This window comes from Pteropus alecto, unplaced genomic scaffold (genome assembly GCF_000325575.1).
Source record: "Pteropus alecto unplaced genomic scaffold, ASM32557v1 scaffold3, whole genome shotgun sequence".
Classification (NCBI taxonomy): Eukaryota; Metazoa; Chordata; class Mammalia; order Chiroptera; family Pteropodidae; genus Pteropus; species Pteropus alecto.
In genome coordinates, this window is record NW_006442484.1 from 34,235,737 (window position 1) to 34,256,390 (window position 20,654).

Below are 20,654 nucleotides of genomic sequence, written 5' to 3' on the forward strand. Positions count from 1 at the left end.
TGTGGGGGTGTGGGTGTGTGTGTGCATATCTCTATTCCTCCCTCTCATCCCAAAACAGAGTTCTGAATGTGGGCTCTTGTAAAAGATGAAAATCACTCTAGAGTCTTCTTGAGTTAGATAAGTCTTGTTACTTGAAAAAGAAAATTATGAGATTCCACATGTGATTGGCAATTTTTCCTTTTAACCACCCGATACCAAGTTATGTCAATGTATCTTAGGCTGAGAAGAAGCAGTCACTTAGTTTAGCCAATGTAACCTGATTCATTATATTTCCAAAATCAAAGTAAATGACTTCCTATAGAATTGATTGATCTGGGATTCAGGTGTCAAAGGATCATTAGGATAAGAATAAGAACTTTAAGAAAAATAATCATCGCATTTAGTTTTATGGATAAAAGATACTGATTTAGTATAGCAGTGATTACAAGAAGATGAAATTTCTCTTAAAATCAAAAACAGTCATTGCATAGGTAGAATACACTTTGGCTTTCAAAACTTTTCTAAGACTAGAGAGAGCAGATGGAAAGAATTTGTAAGCAAAGTTAGTCTTAGCACTAGTGATATATTGAAAAAATACAGTACATGTTTGCTAAATCTCAGGTTATACCCCAATAGAGTTTGAAAAAGTCAGAGTGAAGGCTTATTAATTAGTCAAGCACATTATTGACATGAATGCTGAAATTCTTTATTGTTCATTTCTTATCTCAATGCTCTCTTTGAATGTTTCCAGATTATTGATGCTTCCTTTCAAAGGAATAAACCACTGGACTAAGAAAAATATGCAAATACCACTTTAGGGCAAGGTCAATGAATTTTGACATTTTAGGTATCCAAGTGGAGAAAGGAAAATGGGAGTGGGGAATGATTCAAAAGAAACATTGTAAGCTGAATATAAAGAGCTTGTTGACTTTGGGGGGCAATTTCTCAGTTCTTCCAATTGAAACTGATGTTTCTATCTCTATGAATTTCTGCTATATGCTATAACTTTGGATTTTTAAGTAGTTTTTCTTTCTTTTTATTAAAAAATTAAAGAATATCTTTCATTGCCTTACCAAGTAGATTCTTGCTGTTTATGAAGAGTTCTCCATTTTCCCTTCAGTTAAGGGATACATGAATTGGTCTTAGTAATATAACAACTAACCTTGAGCCGAATTTGAAACAATCTTATTAACACAAACCAAATTTCTTCTATGTGTCTTCATTTTACAAGGGCATGTTCTGAAATATGATAAGAAAAGCTATCCTTGAAGTATTTCTAGACAAATTAAAAGCAGGAAATACCAGAGATTTCATGTGCTAAACTCTCATGAGATTTACTGCCCAATTTAGCAGTTTCAGCATGAGCCTGGGATATGCCTCTGTACATTTTGACACGAATTCCAAGTGGACTGAACTTGTAAAGCTTTAGAATTTCATCCATCATTTAGCCTTTCTTTGATTCGGGGTTATATGTCACCATTAATCATAAAAATGCAAGATCCCTTGAAGTATGGCCACTTGGGTTCCTCTGTGGAATTAACAGAGTATAAATGAACAAACCAATGAACAAATCAAGTTGACCTATGAGTATAATGATCGAATTTAAGTTTAAAAATTATATTTATGATTTTATATTTTCAAGTAATTTTCAAAATGCCTTAAGTACAGCATTGTCTGAAGTGTTTGATGTGACTTCCTGAACTGCCTTACTCTGCCTCAACAAGGAAATTTAGCAGCAATTGTGGAATCTGAAGCTTCATATACTGCCCCCGATATAGCTATCACCACACGATTAACGTCCTTTGATATCCCAGTCTCCACATTGCTAAAACAATGAAATAGGCAATTATATGAAATAGTATGGAACACATGACCAATGGCCCAAATGGAATGCAAGAGTTATTTTTATTTAGAAAAAAAGAAAGTCTGTATAAATCTTTTACTTGAAATTTTTCATTAGTTCTTCATTGGCTACCTCTAAGGTTCTAAGATTCAAGCTCATGAAATGAGCACCAGTCTGTGATAAAAATTTTAGCGTATCAAAGTTAAAGGAAAAATTTTTAAAATTATTGGAATTTTTTTTTCATAAAAATAAATTTACTCATTTAAAGAACATTTTTTCCGGAGTTATGCCCTTTCTACATTTTTTGGTATTTAAAAAAGTCCTTTCCTTTGTGAAATGCTGGTATTTGCAATGTAAGTTCAAGGAAAAAAAAAAAAAACTCAACTAGGTGAAATAAAAACTTGGTCATTTAAAGATGTCTTTGAAATTTACTGGTGTGTAAAATCCAAAAGTCTAGGAATCATTGCCCTGTGAGATGATGATTAACTTCTTATTATGGCATTTAAGGCCCTTCCTAGTCTGGCTGTTGTTTATTTTCCAACTTCGTTCTTCACCACTTTAACCACAGGAATTTTGGAATGGAGACACGCTTAATGAGTTGTATCACATATTTCTAAACTATGCAATTCCCTCCATTCCTTGTCCTTCTGGAAAACTCCTAATTATCCGTCAAAACTCAGGGGAAAAAAATGCTACCTCTTCTATGAAGCTCTCCCTGAAAATCCCATCTGGTCTCCCCAGGACACTTCTTGTTTTCCATTCCTATTGCTTCCAGGTATGACATTGGTCACATGATATCATAATGATGTGTTTGCTTGACTGTGTGCTCCACATAGCGTGAGACCCTTGGGAGTGGGATTTTTCTTTCCTGGTTTATTTCTTTATCCTCTGCATCTAAGTCAATGGTTGACACATAGTAGGTGTAAAATAAATGTATGATTGGATTTTGATGAATGAGTGATTAAATATCTTGTAATAATCTTGATTTTGTTCATTCACTTGGTAATTTATAAAGAAATAATTAAGTGCCTATTATGGAATAGCTTTATTAGATACCCTGATAGCTACACAGTATAAATATAGTTTTTATTTGTACTTTGCTTATAACCCAATTGGGAAAGACAAAGAATCCACATAGGAAATGTTATATGATCAATACATAAAATGATCAAAGACCAGGGTAGCATATGCTACATGTGAATCAATGGAGCCTCAGGTCAGTATTTTCTACTTTTACTAGGAAACTTTGTTATAGTTTACATTGGCCAGAGGTTTCAAGGAAGCCTTGGAAATTGGTAAGAATATTATGAGCCCCCTGTGCTACAAAGCCAGGGTTACACAAAATCAGGACTCTTGTTTTCTCTCCCAAAGCTGTTCTCTCCATCCATTTCATGACCTTTTGACTTGTCTGCCTGTTTATAGCCTCGCCTCATCCCTCATACTTGACACCCAGGACCACTTTTCTGTCTCTGATGCTTCAGTTTTCTTCCTTAACTGTAATTGATACTTGCTGGTTGATTTTGCAGCCTTCCATGAAGGCCTAGGGTAAATAACCCACCTGGCACTTTCTACTCTAATCCTTTTATTTTAGTGACAAGAAATCTGAGAACTGGGGTGGTCACAACTCACCTGAGATCCTCTAGCTATCACTAAGGTTCTTCCTCCAGGGTTCTTCCCATCCTCCTACTTTGTATTAACATGGAACATCTTTAAGATGTTCAAAGTAAATTAAAACGTGAGTCTCTCTGAATTGAGTTTTGTTGCTTCCAGGAAAGGATCTATAACTTATTGCAGCAAGTGTGCATTAGATTTTCTTTCATATGGATTCTACTTGGTTTTGATTTTACACTTTTCTATGTATTAAAAATGTTCAATGTGAGTAGAAATTTAATAAAAAGAAGCCACGGGAAACCTTCAACATGAAGTTTGCTTCATGAAGTGGTTACCTGAGTTCTACATTACATTTCATGAGAACCAGTGGCCTTCTCTGGATCTCAGTTGGCTAATAGGTAAATTTAGGGAAAAGAAGAGAAAATCACTAAGGTCTCTTCCAGCTTCTAAATTCTAAAATGATTTGTAGGCATGTTATACTAAAAAATTCTTTCATTTATAGTAATGCACGTTTAATTTAAAATGTTCAAATAATACAGAAGTATGTAAAATAAAAACTGAAAGTGTTTTGTTATTTACATACACCCACACCTCACTTAAATGTATACGCTTACACTCACACTCATATTCAGAAATGTAAGACAATGGTCCCTCTTTATCATAACTCACTCGTTGGGTATTTTTCAGACCGGTTTTCCTAAGTACATGCCGCACGCGCACGCGCGCGCGCACACACACACACACACACACACACACACACACACACACAACTTTCATTCTTCCTAATTTAGGCTGATAGGTGGCATACAAATGTTAATAATTTGCAGACTTAAACTCCATAGAACCTTAGTAATTGTTTACAAGAAAATAACTATTTACAATCCTAATTGCAATAAAGTAGAAAAAAGTCAAAGGTCATTTTCATCTCTATTCAAGTTGCTAGATTTAGTTTATTTTTTAAAATCAACTTCCCAGCAGCATTTAAATATGATTTTGTTTAATTTAAACCAATTTGTAGCCTATTTATATTTACTAAGATATGACAGAAGTCCCAGCTTTCCACTGTTTTGATTTTGTTTTTGGATGAAATGTTAGTTGTTTAATAAACTTCAATATTTATATTTAGTTAAAGCTCTGCTATCATTTATAACCAGATGAGACAGCCATGAAAGATAAATTGATAATTTATTCCTCTTGCATTAGGGAAACAGTTCTTGTATTTACAATATGCTTAGCATAGCAATTCCCTTCCTAGCCTCCTAATATTTGAGTACATTTTATGGTGGAGTGTGACTTTCAAATTAAAAATGATTTGTTGCAAGAATATTGACTAGATATGCATTCTGAGAGGAGATAGCAGAGAGGATGTAATGAGACTTTTCGCTACCCTTAGCCTTGGGCTATTCAATAATTTTTCTTCTTTCAAGCTCTAAGAGGAAGAAAGGGAACCTCAAACTGAGTGACAGATGTTAAGTCAGGAAATGGAAAACTCCACCTTCTCCAGAGCTTCAAGTCATCTTCATGACCTTTGTGGCCTCGTTGAAAGGCCTTCTCTCAACTGAATGACAACACAGAAGCTGTGGGTAATATTGCAAATCAGAGAATGTCGGTGTGACTGAGAAGCTGTGACCCTTGCCCTGTGTGGTAGTTCAGACCTCGGTTAGGGGTGAGGTGTGAAGGGCTTTGCAGTGCTGGGTGGTCTGGCAGGGTCTGAGGTCCTCCCACCAAGAAGAGAGCTAAGAGACTGACTCAATATGCTCCTATTTTGGCTCCTGCTCTGCATCTCTCGGTCTATCGTCCAAGCTTTCCTTCAATGTATCCAAATTGACATCCTGAATTGGGTACCATTTTGTCTAGAGATTTTCTAGAGTCAGTGCAGATATGCAAACCCAGGCAACTGCAGTATACGACAGCACACCATTCTTACCTCCCACTTCAGGACAACTACATGGCAGTGTGGCTCAGAACAGACCCAAGGTCCTGCAGGAAGAGGGAACCAATCAGTATGGGCATAAGTGACAGAAAAAATGCTTCTGAGAACATGGTCCCCCGCCACCCCCAGCTTTATTGAGACATAATTAACACATAACATTGTGTAAGTTTAAGGTATACAGTGGTCCTCCCTTATCTGCGAGGGATACATTCCAAGACCCACAGTGGATACCTGCAACCACAGATAATATCGAACCCCTATATATACTGTTTTTTCTTATTCATACATATCTATGATAAAGTTTAATGTATAAATTAGGCACAGTAACAGATGAACAACAATAACTAATAATAAAATAGAATAATTATAATAATACTGAAATAAAAATTATGTCAATATGGTCTTTCTTTTTACCTCTCTCCAGTAATTTTGATATTTCTCAGTCCAAACTTATTTTTGAATCTGTGTAACCATCCCTTACTTGCAGTAAATGGCTTGGTATTACTCATTTCGGGGGATCTCTTGCTAAAGTCTTCATATAGGCTCAAGCTTTCTGGCACAACCTGATGCGATCATTCAGAACACGTTTTCTGTTCATATCATCTACCCACAAATTCAATACCTTTTCCCTCTTAATTATGCCTGTAACTTTTTTCAGTTTGAGGTGTGACTGCAAAACTAGCATGAATTTCCCCTTTTTTTTTTCATAATTTCACAGATAGATTTGTTGTTACCATAGATCTTAGTAATATCAGCATATACTTTTTTTTTCTTTCCTTACGAAGTTAGGAACTTTTACTTTTCTACTTAAGGCACGTTATGGTTTCTCTTTGGAATATCTGAATTGCCAGCATCACTAATCTTGAGCTGTGGGGCCATTATTAAGTAAAATGAGGGCAACTCGAACACAAACACTATGAAGACTACTATGAACTGACTAACTGGCTGGGAGTGTAAATAATGTGGAGATGCTGGAAAAGGGACAATTCACATTCCAGGTGGGATAGATTGGGGTGATACACAATTTAAATTTTATGAATTGTTTATTACTGCAATTTTCCATTTAATATTTTTGGTCTGCAACTGACCACAGGTAACTGAAACCTCAGAAAGGGAAACCGCAGATAAAGGGGGGGGGGGCTACTGTACAATGTAAAGACTTGATATATGTATATATTTAGAAAAGACATTTTATATATAGAGAGAGAGACAGAGAGACAGAGAGAGAGAGAGAGAGAGAGAGAGAGAGAGAGAAATAATTACCACAAGGTTAATTAACACATCTGTCACCTCACATATTTGCTTCTGGGTGTGTGTGTGTGTGGTGTGTGTGGTGAGAACTTTTAAAACCTGCTCTCAACGTTCAAGTAGGTAATCAGTATTGTTAATTATAGTCACCGTGCTGTATATTATATCCACAGAACTTATTCATCTCATAAAAAAAGTTTGTTTCGTACCCTTCGATCACCTTTGCCCATTCCCTGCACTTCAAACCACATTTCTACTCTGTTTCTATGAGTTGGTTTTTTTTAGATTCCACTTATGAGTGAGATCACCCAGTATTTGTCTTTGTTTCACTTATTTGAACAGGATCTTTTAAGGTAGGACTTTTTATGCAAATTTTTGTTTAAGTAGAATTCAACGAAATAATACTGTTATAATCTAAGCTTTAAGAAATGTTTTTGTTTTCATGTGTTTTTAAGAGATGCCAGTTACTAAGTCGAAGAAATTTATTGTCTTCTTCATTAAACTTGGTTCACGTTTTTAAAACCTACATTTTTTACAGTTTATCAGTTTCTTCTCTTTCTCTGAATGCATTTATCTAATTTGCATTATCTTTTGTTCTCCCATCCTTGCTTGTTAACCTAGTAACCCATGGAATATGTGCCTTTTAGCAGCTTTCCCTGCATTTCCGTATGTTTAACCTACTGCTAAGCAGAAGAAAATGGTATTTATCACACTAGGGCAGGTTTTCACTGCTGATAAGTATCAGCTGTTTAGAGAGTAGACTTGGAGAAGTTATACAAGCAGTTTCTGTGAAGAAAACGTAGATAAATGAGAACTACTAAAAGAATGTTTCACCCAGAGGGGCTAGCATGCATCGCAATCAGGATGAAGAAGAGATGGGAAGAACTCTACAAAAGAAAAAAATTAGCCAAGGGGATGAGGGGGAAAAGGAGAAAGGGTTAGCAGAAGTAAAATGCTTTTTAGATCTCACAACATGGCACAATGATTTTATTTGAAGTAACTGGGCAAGACCATCTGCTATGAGGAGGTAGCTCTAGGCATAACTGATCATTTTCCTTGATCTGGTCTGTTGACTTTGGAGAGAGGGTAAAGTATGTTCCCTGCTCCAAGGGATGGAATTTACTCCAGGAAGCCTACCTTGGTCACTGGCTGGCATACCTTTATCAGAATATTTGTCATATTTGTCTCTTTCTTTGTCTATTTGTCTTTCGCTAGGAAAAATAATAACTAGCATAATTCTTTTGTGTGTGTACAGGAGAGGCACTGATGGACTGGAAAAAGAAGGGATTAGAGGCCCAGGAGATTGGAGTACCCATGGAGTAAGCATTGGTCATGATAAGACACTGGAATGAAGGCACTTCAGATTTTAAAGAGTATAATGTTTTGTGATGACAAGTTCTGGGGTGTGGCTAGAGCAATGTGATGCAAGAGTGGACTAGAGGTAAAAATCAAGAAGCAGCATGTAGAGAAGCTTCAGCGCAAGGTGCTGAGGTTTGTCCATATAGAGTTATGAAAAAAAACAATAGATAAAGGCAAAAATTCAAATATGGAAAGGTATAAAATGAAAAGTCAAAAATTTTCGTTCAAAACCCTCACCCCCATCTGACACTACGGAGGTGTTGATTATTAAAAGCATACTCATTTTGGTGGTGTTTGGAGGTCAGTACAGTGCTTAGCCCTTGCAATGGACTAGTGTAGTGGGTTGCCAATGATATTATGTTTCTTGATCCAGGTACTGGTTATACTGAGTTTGCTAAAATTTATCAAACTTTACTCTAATTTTTTGGCATATTATATTACGTAAATTAAAAAGTTGATTTGCTTAAGCTATATTCATTTAAAAGTATTTTAGATTTACAGTAGATATTAAGAATAATATAGAAAACAAATACCCATATGTCACTACCCAGTTTAAGAAATAAAATGTCACAAAGACCTTGTGCATCATTACCTGACTACATTTCCTCCTATCTTCAGGTAACAAATATTCTCATTTTGTGGTTTTTCTTTCACATGTATTTCTGCTTTTACCAAATTTACATATATATGTAATTTATATACTGTTTGAGTAGTTCATGGTTCCTTCCATTCCATGTGTATCTCTCTGCAACTTATTTTTTAAAATTGAGCTAAAATTTACATAACACACAATTAACCATTTTAATGGAACAATTCAGTGGCGGTTAGTGTATTGACAATGTTGTACAACAACCAGCTGTCTCTAGTTTTAAAACTTTTCATCACCCCATAAAATACCCCATACTCATTGAAGACTCACTCCCCATTTCTTCCTGTTTCCAACCCCTGGTAACCTCTAATCTGCCTTCATCTCTATGGATTTGCCTATTTTGAATATATCACATTAAAGGAATCATATATGTGACCTTTGTTGATCGCCTTCTTTTAATTAGCATAAATTTTCTGAGGTTCATCCAAGTTGTAGAATGTTTTAGTACTTCATTCATTTTTGATTAAAGCCATCATAGTGGATGTGAAATGGTATCTCATTCTGGTTTTAATTTGCATTTCCTTAATGTCTAATCATCTTGAACATTTTTTTCATTTGCTCGTTGAACCATTTGTATATCTTCTTTGAAGAAATGTCTATTCAAGTCCTTTGCTCAGTTTTTAATTGGGTTATTTGTCATTTTATCATTGAGTTATAAGTATTCTTTATATATTCTGGCTACTAAGCCCTTAACAGGTATATGATTTGCAATTATTTTCTCCCATTTTCTGGGTATCTTATCTTGCAGCTAGGAAAATTTACTTACATAAATGACTACAACTTGGCAATACACAACAGATATTTCAGATGTGCCTTCTCTAGGCAAAGACCTAAGAACATCAGGGGCAGTTTGATTTGGTGTAAAAAAAAAAAATCTAAAATTAAAAAAAAATTGGAATTGTGCAAAGATCAAATGTCTTTCTAAATATACTTTAAGGTTCAAAGCAAGAACTTTTCTTAGATATTTTAAATTTCTTTTTCTAATCATCCATGATGTCTTAAATAAAAGATGTCTTTAATTTAGAGAAAACAATCACCAAATATTTGCAGCATTTTTCTTTTCAAATGTTTGAATTGTCAGTTTTATTTCAAGGTGTTTTTTAATTTCTCGAAATAGAATTGTCAGCCTGTGCTATTACAGGGGATCCTGACGGTATAAGTCGAATGACAGCGTTAGTATGTCTCTCCATTATTGCAGAAACTCTGTTTTTTTTTAAAATGCCTTTAGTAGGATTCTGGGAATTCACTGTAGGTTAACAGTGGGGCTCCCACCATTTAGAATTATTTTCTCTTAATGAAAGAATGCTGAACCCTTCAAGGTGTTTTTAATTTCTCGAAATAGAATTGTCAGCCTGTGCTATTACAGGGGATCCTGATGGTATAAGTCGAATGACAGCGTTAGTATGTCTCTCCATTATTGCAGAAACTCTGTTTTTTTTTTAAAATGCCTTTAGTAGGATTCTGGGAATTCACTGTAGGTTAACAGTGGGGCTCCCACCATTTAGAATTATTTTCTCTTAATGAAAGAATGCTGAACCCTTGAACTCTGTCAGGGACTTAGGCATGTTCCCTGGGCCTGATTTTTATCCTCAGAAAATGGAGGTCAGATACATGTCAGAGTAAAAGCAGGGTCAGATCAGAGTTCTTAAAGACTCTGCACGTGTCCAGAGGACGCTAATGTGTGGACCACGGTGTCAGGAACCTGCCAAGCACTTGGTGAGTGAGTGAACCAACAAATGCTTGAAGGGGTAAATAATGAGTAAAAATGACAGCAAATAGTCAGGGAAGTAATTAATTATATGCATAACAAAATGACTTACTTTCAATACGCTTGCCTGAGCTAAACAGAGAATGTTATAAAAAAAAAGTAAGATTTCTCCAATGTGCTCCTTTTCCAAGGGACTGAGGTAATATAATTTGGTAATGCATTTTCATTAAAAAAATGACTATTGGAGATGCTAATTTAGGATTATAAGGATTTTATCATTTCTTATAAATATTGGCTTTGATTATGACCACCTGACCTGATGATAGTATCTATGCGCCTCATAACCATTTTGTACTCTTATTCATATAGTTTAATAAACACGTGAAACAACATAAGGAAGAAAATCATGTCTGTGTTTTATCCTTGTAATTACAACTATAGTGAGTTTATGAGCTCAGGTGTAAATGACATAAAATTTTCTTTACTATGTCTCACTCTGTGGGGTTTTGCCATCATCTTGGTGACCTTATTGGGATGTACTTCCTCTTTCATCCCAGCCTCCTCTGCATTATCTTTCACTTCTCTTGCCACTCCCCCACCTCCAGAAACACGTCTATCTAACAGAGGGAAGATCTTTCTCCACATTTTTTTCCCCCAAGACACTCGGTCTGTGGCTTCTAGTGAAACAAATGTGATATAGATTTACAGGGAGTGTTAATGTTCTGCTCTGCCACTTATCTTCCTTACAGACGACTCTGTGAAAGAGAGGAAGAGAAAGAGAAACTGAAAAAGAAAGGGAAAAAACAAACAAACAAAAACAAAATAAAAAATAATCCATAAATAAATATCTCAAAATAACAACACAGATTGAGAGCATAGGTGTGAACAGAAGTTAATGTTATAGAGTGTTTTCTGTTCCATGTACTCTGCTTGATTCCTTCAGATATATTATCTCATGTCATCATCGCAGATTGTGAATAGATGTTTTCATCCCGTTTTTACAATCAGGAAACTGAGGGAGAGATTAAATAACCTGTTCAATATTAAAATTGAAGTCAGGTCTTTAAACTTCTAATTTCCATACTTTCCTCTATTTACTTTGTTCCACTTTACAACCCTACAAAAATGATGGTCATTAAGAGCTAGTTAACAAATGAAAACTATGGAAAGTAGTTATTTAAAATTATATTAGACCAGTTAAAATCTATATGAGGACATTTGGACTGAGAACTAGGGTCTGAAAGTTATGGTCCAAATAACATGGATCTTACTCCTCTCAAAACACACAACACAAAGTTGTTCAACCCAAATATCCCTCAAATGGAGAACTGAGAAACAAATAGTATTACATGGAATACTACTCAGTTATGAAAGAGAATGAATTACTGAATACACTCAACAACATGGATGAAACTCAAATGCCCAATAAGTGGAGGTAGCTAAACATAAAAAGTGACACAGTATGTGATTTCATTTATATGACACTCTGCAAATTATAAGGGACTGTTTCATATTTTGGCTGATGTGATAGTTACATGACTGTGTATGTTTGTCAAACATTGCAGAACTGTACACTAAATGAGTGAATAATACTACATGTAAATCATCCCTTAATTTTTTAAATGAGAGGAAAAAACACAATGTTGTTTAGGATTAGGTGCTTAATTGACCTAATTAGAAATACGCTTATGGTTTTTAGGTAAAATGTGAAAAAAAATGTTTCTTAATAACCAACTTCATTTTAATATTATATATAACTCACAGAAGCACTAGGGGACCTCAGATACCATTTTGCCTCAACTAAAGAACCAGTCTGAAATTAAGATGCTTCTTAAAATGAATAATAAAAGAAAATTGACAATTGCATGCAGATCAATAAGTTTTGATGTAGTTATTATAGTGAATGTATAAAATATACAAAATTAGCCAGTGAGTAATTAATATTGACTTTTAATTAAACTTAGATTTGTTGATTTTTGTTTCAAATGTTCTCATGTTATTTTGCACACAGAAGATTGACTAATACCTGGCAGGCAATTCAATTTAAGGCAGAAGAAATTGCCAAGTCCTGCATAAATGTTTCAAAGGTAAGAGATTTGGGGAATCATCAATTGATGTATTTGAAGAATCATTACTTAAGCCCTGAATATCTACCTCTAATAAAACAGTAAAAGCCTTTGACTCTTCTTTCTTGGCATGGAGAAGTCACTGGACTACCTTAATTTCTGGGCTTTTAGTGGTGGTGATTGGGTCATGGGTGAGAGAAGGGCAGCCGATTTGGTTAATTCACATTGAGAAAAGCAGAAGTTGTCTCATGGACAAGAGAAAGATTCAGAAAGCTGGAGGGAAGAGAGAAAAGAGAACAGCCAGTAGAAGATGGCCTCTAGACAGAATTTTAGGGAACTGTTGTTTTTTTCTGTTTGGCTGGGGACAGAGCCAGTGGAATGAATGAGAGAGAGATGGAGAAAGAGTATTTGAATATGTTTTCTATGTGATATAAATAAAATCTTCTTCTGGCATTTTTTAAAGTTTGAACTAAAGATTTAAATGGTTTTTGATTATTTCTGGACATTCGGATTTTTTTTTTCTCGAAGGTGACAACATGTCAAGATGGACCATGAAGAGCTTAACTTTTATGAGTAACATATCTGTCAAAAGCTTCAGGCTGACTTTCAAGAAAAGCTGTTTAACTTTCAGTGCTACGTAATTTAATGAAGGAAAAATATGGAATTATTAGTTTGACCAAATAGGAAATGCAGAAGAAACGCTAATATTTTCAATATCTCTCAGAATTATACTGTCAATCTTCAAGAGCTAAAGAAACCAAAATGATGAGCACTAGTTATGAGAAACAGCTTGTCACCATGATGCCAGGCATATCTGCTAGGGCGCTAAAGTAAATCCAGAGATTCTTTAAACACCATATACAAACAAATTTTCAACTCTAACTTTGCTGGTTACACTTAAGAAGAAAGTTAGTCTATAATTATATGGATATATGAATGCTTTTGTCGGTTATTAAAAGTAAATACTAACACAATTCATTTGTGGGCCTTCTCCCTCCTGGAAAGCTACTATTAAATCTATGATGCATTATACAATTTATGACATCTTAGAATCAGGTTCTAGATATTCCAAAAATAATTTTCCAGTTACCATATTTTTCTTCCAAGAGACTCAGAACAGTATTTGACTAGTGTATTTTCTCGGTCCGACCCCTATTTTCCAGCATTGTTCTCATAACCTCCAAATATCCTGAACTGTTCTCATTTTGTATTTGATCAGAACCCCATATAAGAATATATTATATGATGTAAGACACACACACGCACAATTTCTTTCAACTTTTTGCCCTCGTTTACATGTGTTACTGTATGTGTGTGGGGGTGGGGTGGGGAGAGTAAGAGAGCTGATAGTGGAGAAAGTGACGTAGGAGAAAGAGGAAGGGCAAAAAATGTTGGCAGGGGTGCCCTGCTTTCCCCAGAATGTGACTCCGAACAATGTCCTCAAGCACAGCATGTGTGAGACAGAAGGGTTGACAATGAGGTAACAATGCTGGTTGGCTCTTGCCTTTTTATTCATACCTGCGGGGTTTTGCAGGCCTTGCTGCCTGCAGTTTGGGGTCCCGCTTTCTTCTCTATTTCTATGGTTTATGAAGAATCAAGTGATCACGGAACAAAACCTCTTCCAGGGAATTTGGAAATGTCTATCCTCTGCCCTAAGATCTGCTGTCAGACTGGGGCTGTGGGAAGATATGGGCTTTTTGAATACATTCAGCAGCACCTTGGGAAATTCTATTTTGCAGAAAGACTATCTCTAAATTGCTTGTATACTTGGTTTTTAGGTGTTTTTAAACTAGCTCCTTGCACTCTTGTTAATCATTTATATTCGAAGGAACTCGTTCGTATTTGAAGGGAGCAATAATAATGAAAATAGCTCTAGAATTTGAAAAAGTCATCACTTTCCCTCAATTCTGATCTGTTTCCTTGAATATTAACAGCTCGGCAGTGTTTAACTACTTATAAATAAATAGTGTTTAATTAGTTCTATGCAGAAAAATCAAGACTAAAGCAAGAATTCAAAAACTAAGAAAATCTGACTTTCTAGGTAAGGCAAGTATCATGTATTCTACTTGATACAAATGGGAGATCAATTAAAGACTAACTAGCCTTGAATGGAAGGATTCTGGCTTTTTTTTTTTTTTTAAATCATTTATTCAGCGAATGGCTGTGCCAGGCATTGTTCTGGGTGGCAAGTTTACAACTGGTGCAGAGCAACCGAGTCTTGATTTGAACACTGCCTACATTCTGGTGTAGGAATAATGCATGGCCACAGTCAGACAGTGCTTTATTCAGAGCATGCTTCACTCTAGACTTCTCTGAGCTCATTTCTCCAGGAATTTCATTCATTACCTTCTGCCAGTTGCTCATTGTTTTCTTTTATAAATGAATTGGCTAAATGACATGCATTACGGTTACATAATATTTCAAAAACTCCTGAACCTAAATTCTGATAAACATAAGCATTTGTCTTTAACAGAGGAAGTCACAAGAGCAAGCTGTTAATAGCAACGGTGAGAACACTTCAATATTCAGGAACCATGTTTTTCAAGAGTAAATGACACAATTAATGCTTGATACTGCATTGTTTACAGATTTTCTTGTGACTCCACAGCTCTTTACATGTCAGTCTCAAGCAGATGGAAGGGTGATTCTACGAGGCTTAAGCAATAATTCAAATATTGGTAGATGAAGCTGCTTTTAAAAGTCTTGATAGGCTTTTATGCATGGTAGATTTACACATCTTTTTTTACTGTAGCAAAACTTCGAAAATTGCAACTAAGAAAATAAAAAATTTTGCATTTCTTCAAAAGATAGCTAAAACGTAAATATTTTTATGCATGTCCAAGAAGACCACAGTAGATGAGAATAGCCCACACAAGCTATGGAGCCAAATAGGCTGGACTTGAGTCCAGGCTCTGCTGCTGGGTGACCTTGGGCAAGTACTTGCTCTCACACTGCCTCAATTTTCCCATCTGTAAAATGTAGAGCGTCAAATACCTACTTCATGGGGTTGTTATGAGTATTAAAGTAGTTAAACGTACATTGCATAAAGGGTTTTGCCCAGATAAAGCATTACACAAATGTTTGTTCTTATATGTTTCATGTATTTATATTTGAGCAACATTTAGTTTTAGTAAGATGAGACTATTACTTACCTATTATTTTCCTAAAATTCTCTATGAAACAAAGAAACTAAATATATAGGAATATCTATTTTATTTAGATTTTTTCCCCCAGAATATGTTCAGAAGTTATTTATAGTACCTCAGTGTCCTCTCAGGTCTTGCTGCAGGGATGAAATGATGGGAAGCAGAATGGAACTGTGGGAGGAACAAGGCCTTCGGAGTCAGGCAAACCTGGTTCAAATCTAAGCTCTGCCACAGACAGTGGCTTAACCACTTTTGTCACCTGAAAATGGGGGTTGTGACACTTATCTCTTATGATTGTTGTGAGATTAAATAAGATGTATGTACTTAGCACATTCTTAAGATCAACAAATGTTGGTTTCCAACTGGGTGAACAGTCCTACTCCATTCCATGAGCAGAAATGGCCAATTTCTGTCCCACACAGACCTGCCTTCTCCTCATATCCCACCTTGCCCCATGCAAACCTCACAAATCAGTATAAACAAATGGCCAATTTAAGCAAATGTCAGACATTTAACAGGCTGACCTATAACCTATACAGTCAATTGTTGTAAAAATTCCTTCTCGAATAGGGACAATAAGCTCAGCTTGGCTAATTGGCACCTGTTTCAGTGAAAAAATTTGAAGTGTTATTTACAGAGGGAATGAGCAGGAGCTAAAGAACCAAGGTTTGAGGTGGTCAGGTGCACACACGTATTTTGACATAATGAAGAAGCAGAAACTGTGAGACAGCAAGAGAATTAAGGGAAAAGAGAGTGACTTGGCTGAATTGGCAGCAAAAAGAGCAGAAAAAACAAAGCCCCAAAAGCCCCAAAAGCCAAGTCATCCTGATGGCGGAGGCTCCATCAGCTCCATCAACTCCTGCTGCTGAGGGGGCCCTTAGAGCCGTGGTAGATATGAACTCTCCAACTAATTCACCTGATCTTAAGGGAAGATGACTTCTGAGTGTGGAGTCCCATGTTACCTGTGGAATTAACCTTTTAAATTCCAGGTCACAGCTTGGCTAGCCTTGTTTGTATAGAGGCCAGTAGAAATTGGCTTTCTAAGCTTGAATTTTAGGTGTCAGACACCTGTAGTCACTAACTCACTGTCCTGACAACTTTTCATTTTTGTGCCTTTAGACAGGGGTCAATGTATAGAGAGGCGAAGAACATAGCTCTGGTATCAGATTACTTGGGTATAATTTCTAGTACTTACTAACCTGGGCAACATTTTTAACTCTCTATGCCTCAGTTTCTTCCTCATTATTATTATTATACATGCTTAAAGATTATTACTAGGTATTGTGTCAATCTTATACCAAAATACTCATTTGTTATATTGTTTACTTATTCATATTTCTCTTATTAGACTCACAGCTCCTTGAGAATAAATGGCAAATACTTTTTATTTCCATTACTTAACATATAATAGGTGCTTGATAAATTAATATTGCCTTTTCTAAAACAATCTTTCTGTAAAACTTTCATCCTGCTAACTTTCGTTCTCTGAATCTTACAGAGATTTTTAACTCTTCTTCCACATATGGACATGAACTTGTAGTACATATTATGCTTGCTTTTTTCATTTATTTTAATAATTGGTCTGTTATTTAATTAGCTTCAGCTCAACAAATTTCAGCCTCTTTAAAGCCCACCTTTGCTTAATAAGTTTGCCCCTTCTGACATACTGTTTTTGCCCTATTTTTACTCTAAAGTAATTATTGTACTTATCATTTTGAGTGTCTTTCTACCTAGGTCTATCTGCTTCTATCATTTAGCAAGGTCATTTTGAATTCCAAACCCATCTGTTAAGGAGTATATTTTCTCTCCAGGTGACTACATCAGGTAAATCAATGAGTTTCCTATTTCTTCGAACAGGTCATTAATGAAAGTTAAAACATACAGTTTATAAATATAAGATGTTATTCTCCAAGGCTATAAGACCATGAGTAGATATGTGAAAAGCCAAGTTTAATGAGATTTCAGTTGTTTTGTAGAAGATATTTTTATGTAAGAAAAACTTTTGACTGTGAAAACAAATGGTTTGATAAATCTTTAATTGCTCAGTGCCCTGCAACTCAACATTTTAGTTTATTAAATCAAGAGTTAGCCTCATGTGATTTTTTTTTAGTTGTTTTAAAGTCATATCTGAGTTTATTCAGTAGATATACATAGTGTCATATATGTTGGTAAAAATAAAAATTTGGCAAACCAGCACATCCTAATATATCCTAATTTTATCCTAATTTTATTTTCCCAATTTTAGTGCAATTTGGATGAACAATTCTTACAGCCTAGGTAAAAACAGTTTGTATAGATTTTCAGCAATAATTGGTAGAATTTTTATTTTGATTAGGTGGAACTCTGATGCCAAGGTGTATTACTCTAAAGAAAAAGATGAATCAGCAGATCAAAATTTTTAATTGTTTCATTTGATGAAAGTAATAAATCTAAATAATGGTTTGCGGATAAAAGGAAATTATTCTTGTTTTTTATCTTGGAAAACCACATCCTTATAAACCCAAGATAGCTTCTTGAGTAAAGTTGTGCTCTAAAACACTTTGCCATGTTTAAAAGTGTGTTCACCTTTTTTGGTGTTTATCCAGGCAGTTCATGTCACTTTGCAGGTCACAGAAAGTGACCTGAGCTCTTTACCAATGGCATCCAAAGGTTTCTGTCAAGTCCTTAAGAGAACACCATTTCATTGTGCTTTTAGCCAAACAGACCTACAGCAGTTTGTTTATATGATTATCTCCTGGAAAATTAAAAAGACTCATGACCAAGGTAAAGATTTACAGTCATAGTCATAATTTAGGCTGAATCTTAGTGCATTAATTTGCTTCATTGAAAAAAGCCTTTTATAAGGATATGAAGACTTTTTTAAGCAAAGACTGAAAAGGTCTCTCGGGGCTTGCATCCTGATGTGTCGTTTTACCAATTGGAGCTTTTCCTTAGGTTGTAAATTCCAGCTTTCTAATGTCAGATCCCTCTGTCGAGCTTTAAGGCATTTCTGGAATTACTCAGCAAAGGGACTTTGACAATTCCCTTTCCTGTTCTTAGGTCATAGAGCTGATTTATGGCTGAAGGAGGTTCTCTAAACAGTAGATGAAATTGGTGAAATGTTATCCATTTATTAAAGTGGATTCAGGAGTTCCTCTTGCTGATGGGTGGGAGTTGTCTTTAAAAAAAAAGAAAAGGAAAGAAAGAAAGAAAGAAAGAAAGAAAGAAAGAAAGAAAGAAAGAAAGAAAGAAAGAAATCAGCCCTGAATGCATTGACTAATTGCTATTTTGTGAATTTTATCACAGGAAAATTAAAGTCACCTATACAGAAATTGTTTAAGGGTAGAATCTAAAGAGTATACTGATGGTGTTATGGCAAATTCTAAATTTGCTATTTCAGGTTGATAGCATAAAAGCAGTTTCAAAAATGGCTGCTCTTATTAATGTAAACTCACAAATTCAATATTTCTTCAACCAACATTTATTGAATGTCCTTTCTGTTCAGACACATCTCTAGGTACTGTGGACACAGCAGAGAATAAGACAAAAACTCTGTCTTTTGTAACTTATTGGGAACAGACACCAAGTAATGACAAATAAATATAGAACAAAATGGCAAGCAGTATTCAGGGTTATGAAAAAAAAAAAACAGCACAGGAGGAGCATGGAGAATTGGGAGTTATAGTCACGTTAGGTATGTATAAGTTTTTACTGCTGCTTTAACAAATTAATGCAACTATAGTAGTTTAAAATAATCTATATTTATTATCTTATGCTCTGTATATTAGAAGTCCTACACTCCCAAATTCAAGGTGTCACAGGCTCTAGGGAAGAATCTTCTTCCTTGTCTTTTCCAGATTCCAGACACTTCTTATATTCCTTGGCTTGTAGTCTTTTCCCCCATCTTCAAGGCCAGCAACATCACATCTCTGACTCTTCATTTGTCGTCATATCTCCTTCTGACCACAGCCAGGAAAAGTTTTTCTGTTTTAAGAGCTCATGTGATTACACTGAGCCCACTGAGGTAATCCAGGACAGTCTCTTCTAAGTTCAGTTAATTAGCAATCCTAATTCAATCTGCCACCTTAATCCCCTTTGCCACATTAGAAAACATATTCACATCTACTTAGATACTAAAATCATCTCAGATTTGGTCTGTGGGAGCCTTTTCAAGCTGGGTCCTGTGTCCTTCTGACAAGTCTCTCTCATAATTTGAGCACTTTCTTACTTCTGGCACAATAAAATGATCCAGGACAATTTTGTACTCTCCTAGCTCCAGCCCAAGAATCTATCAGCCATTTCTTCAAAAATTCCTTTTAGTGAAAAATTGGTAAGTAGTTGTTGATATGCTCATTGTTTTTGAAATCTATATATATATATTTTAAAGGTGGAGTCCAAAAGTATGAAAAAAAAAAAAAAGAAGAAGAAGAAAATCAAGGATGAGTACAAGGTTTCTGACCTGAGCTAATGCAAGGAAGGAGTTACCATGAACTGGGGAAGGCTGAGATGAAGTAAGTTTGGAGGGAGGAACTGGAATTCAATTTGGCCATGTTAAGCTGAGATGTCTATTTAGAAATTCTAGTGGAGATGGCAAGTAGGCAATTAGATATCTGGGTCTAGAGCTCTGGAGAGAATCCCAGACTGGGGTTAAAATTTTGGAGTCATCGGTGTACAGATGGTATTTAAATTCATGAGAAGAATAACATCATTAAGGGAATGAATGCATATAGTGAAGGGAAGACAGCCAAGGTCTGCCTCCTGGGGCACACAGGGAGAAGAGGAACAAGAAACAAAGGAGACTCATAAATAGTGACCGCTGAGGTAAAAGGAAAACCAGGTGAATTTGGTGTTCCAGAAAGCAAGTAAAAACAGATTGTATTAAGGAGTACAGAGTGATAAACTGTGTCAAATGCTGCTGCAAGGTGAGGACTGAGAATTGAACATTACTGGGGAGGCAGTGGCAGTTCGCCTGATTGGAGTGAGCTTAAGTGAGAATAGGAAATGTGGAATTGAAAAGAACAAGTGTACACAAATTATTTCAAGGGGCCTACTGCAAAAAGGAGTAAAGGAATGGGGGGAGTAACTTCTGGAAAATTAAAGTCACAAGAAGGTTTTTTAAATAGATAAAATGGA

At 35.5% G+C, this 20,654-nt stretch overlaps 1 long non-coding RNA gene across 1 annotated transcript; it reads left to right on the forward strand.

Moving 5' to 3' along the window:
- Window positions 1-2,492: 2,492 nt before the first annotated feature.
- LOC112470351 lies at window positions 2,493-13,370 on the forward strand. Its single transcript, XR_003042951.1, has 4 exons — window positions 2,493-2,597; window positions 7,870-8,055; window positions 12,342-12,417; window positions 12,925-13,370. It is a non-coding gene; the product is annotated as an uncharacterized LOC112470351 (long non-coding RNA).
- Window positions 13,371-20,654: the final 7,284 nt, after the last annotated feature.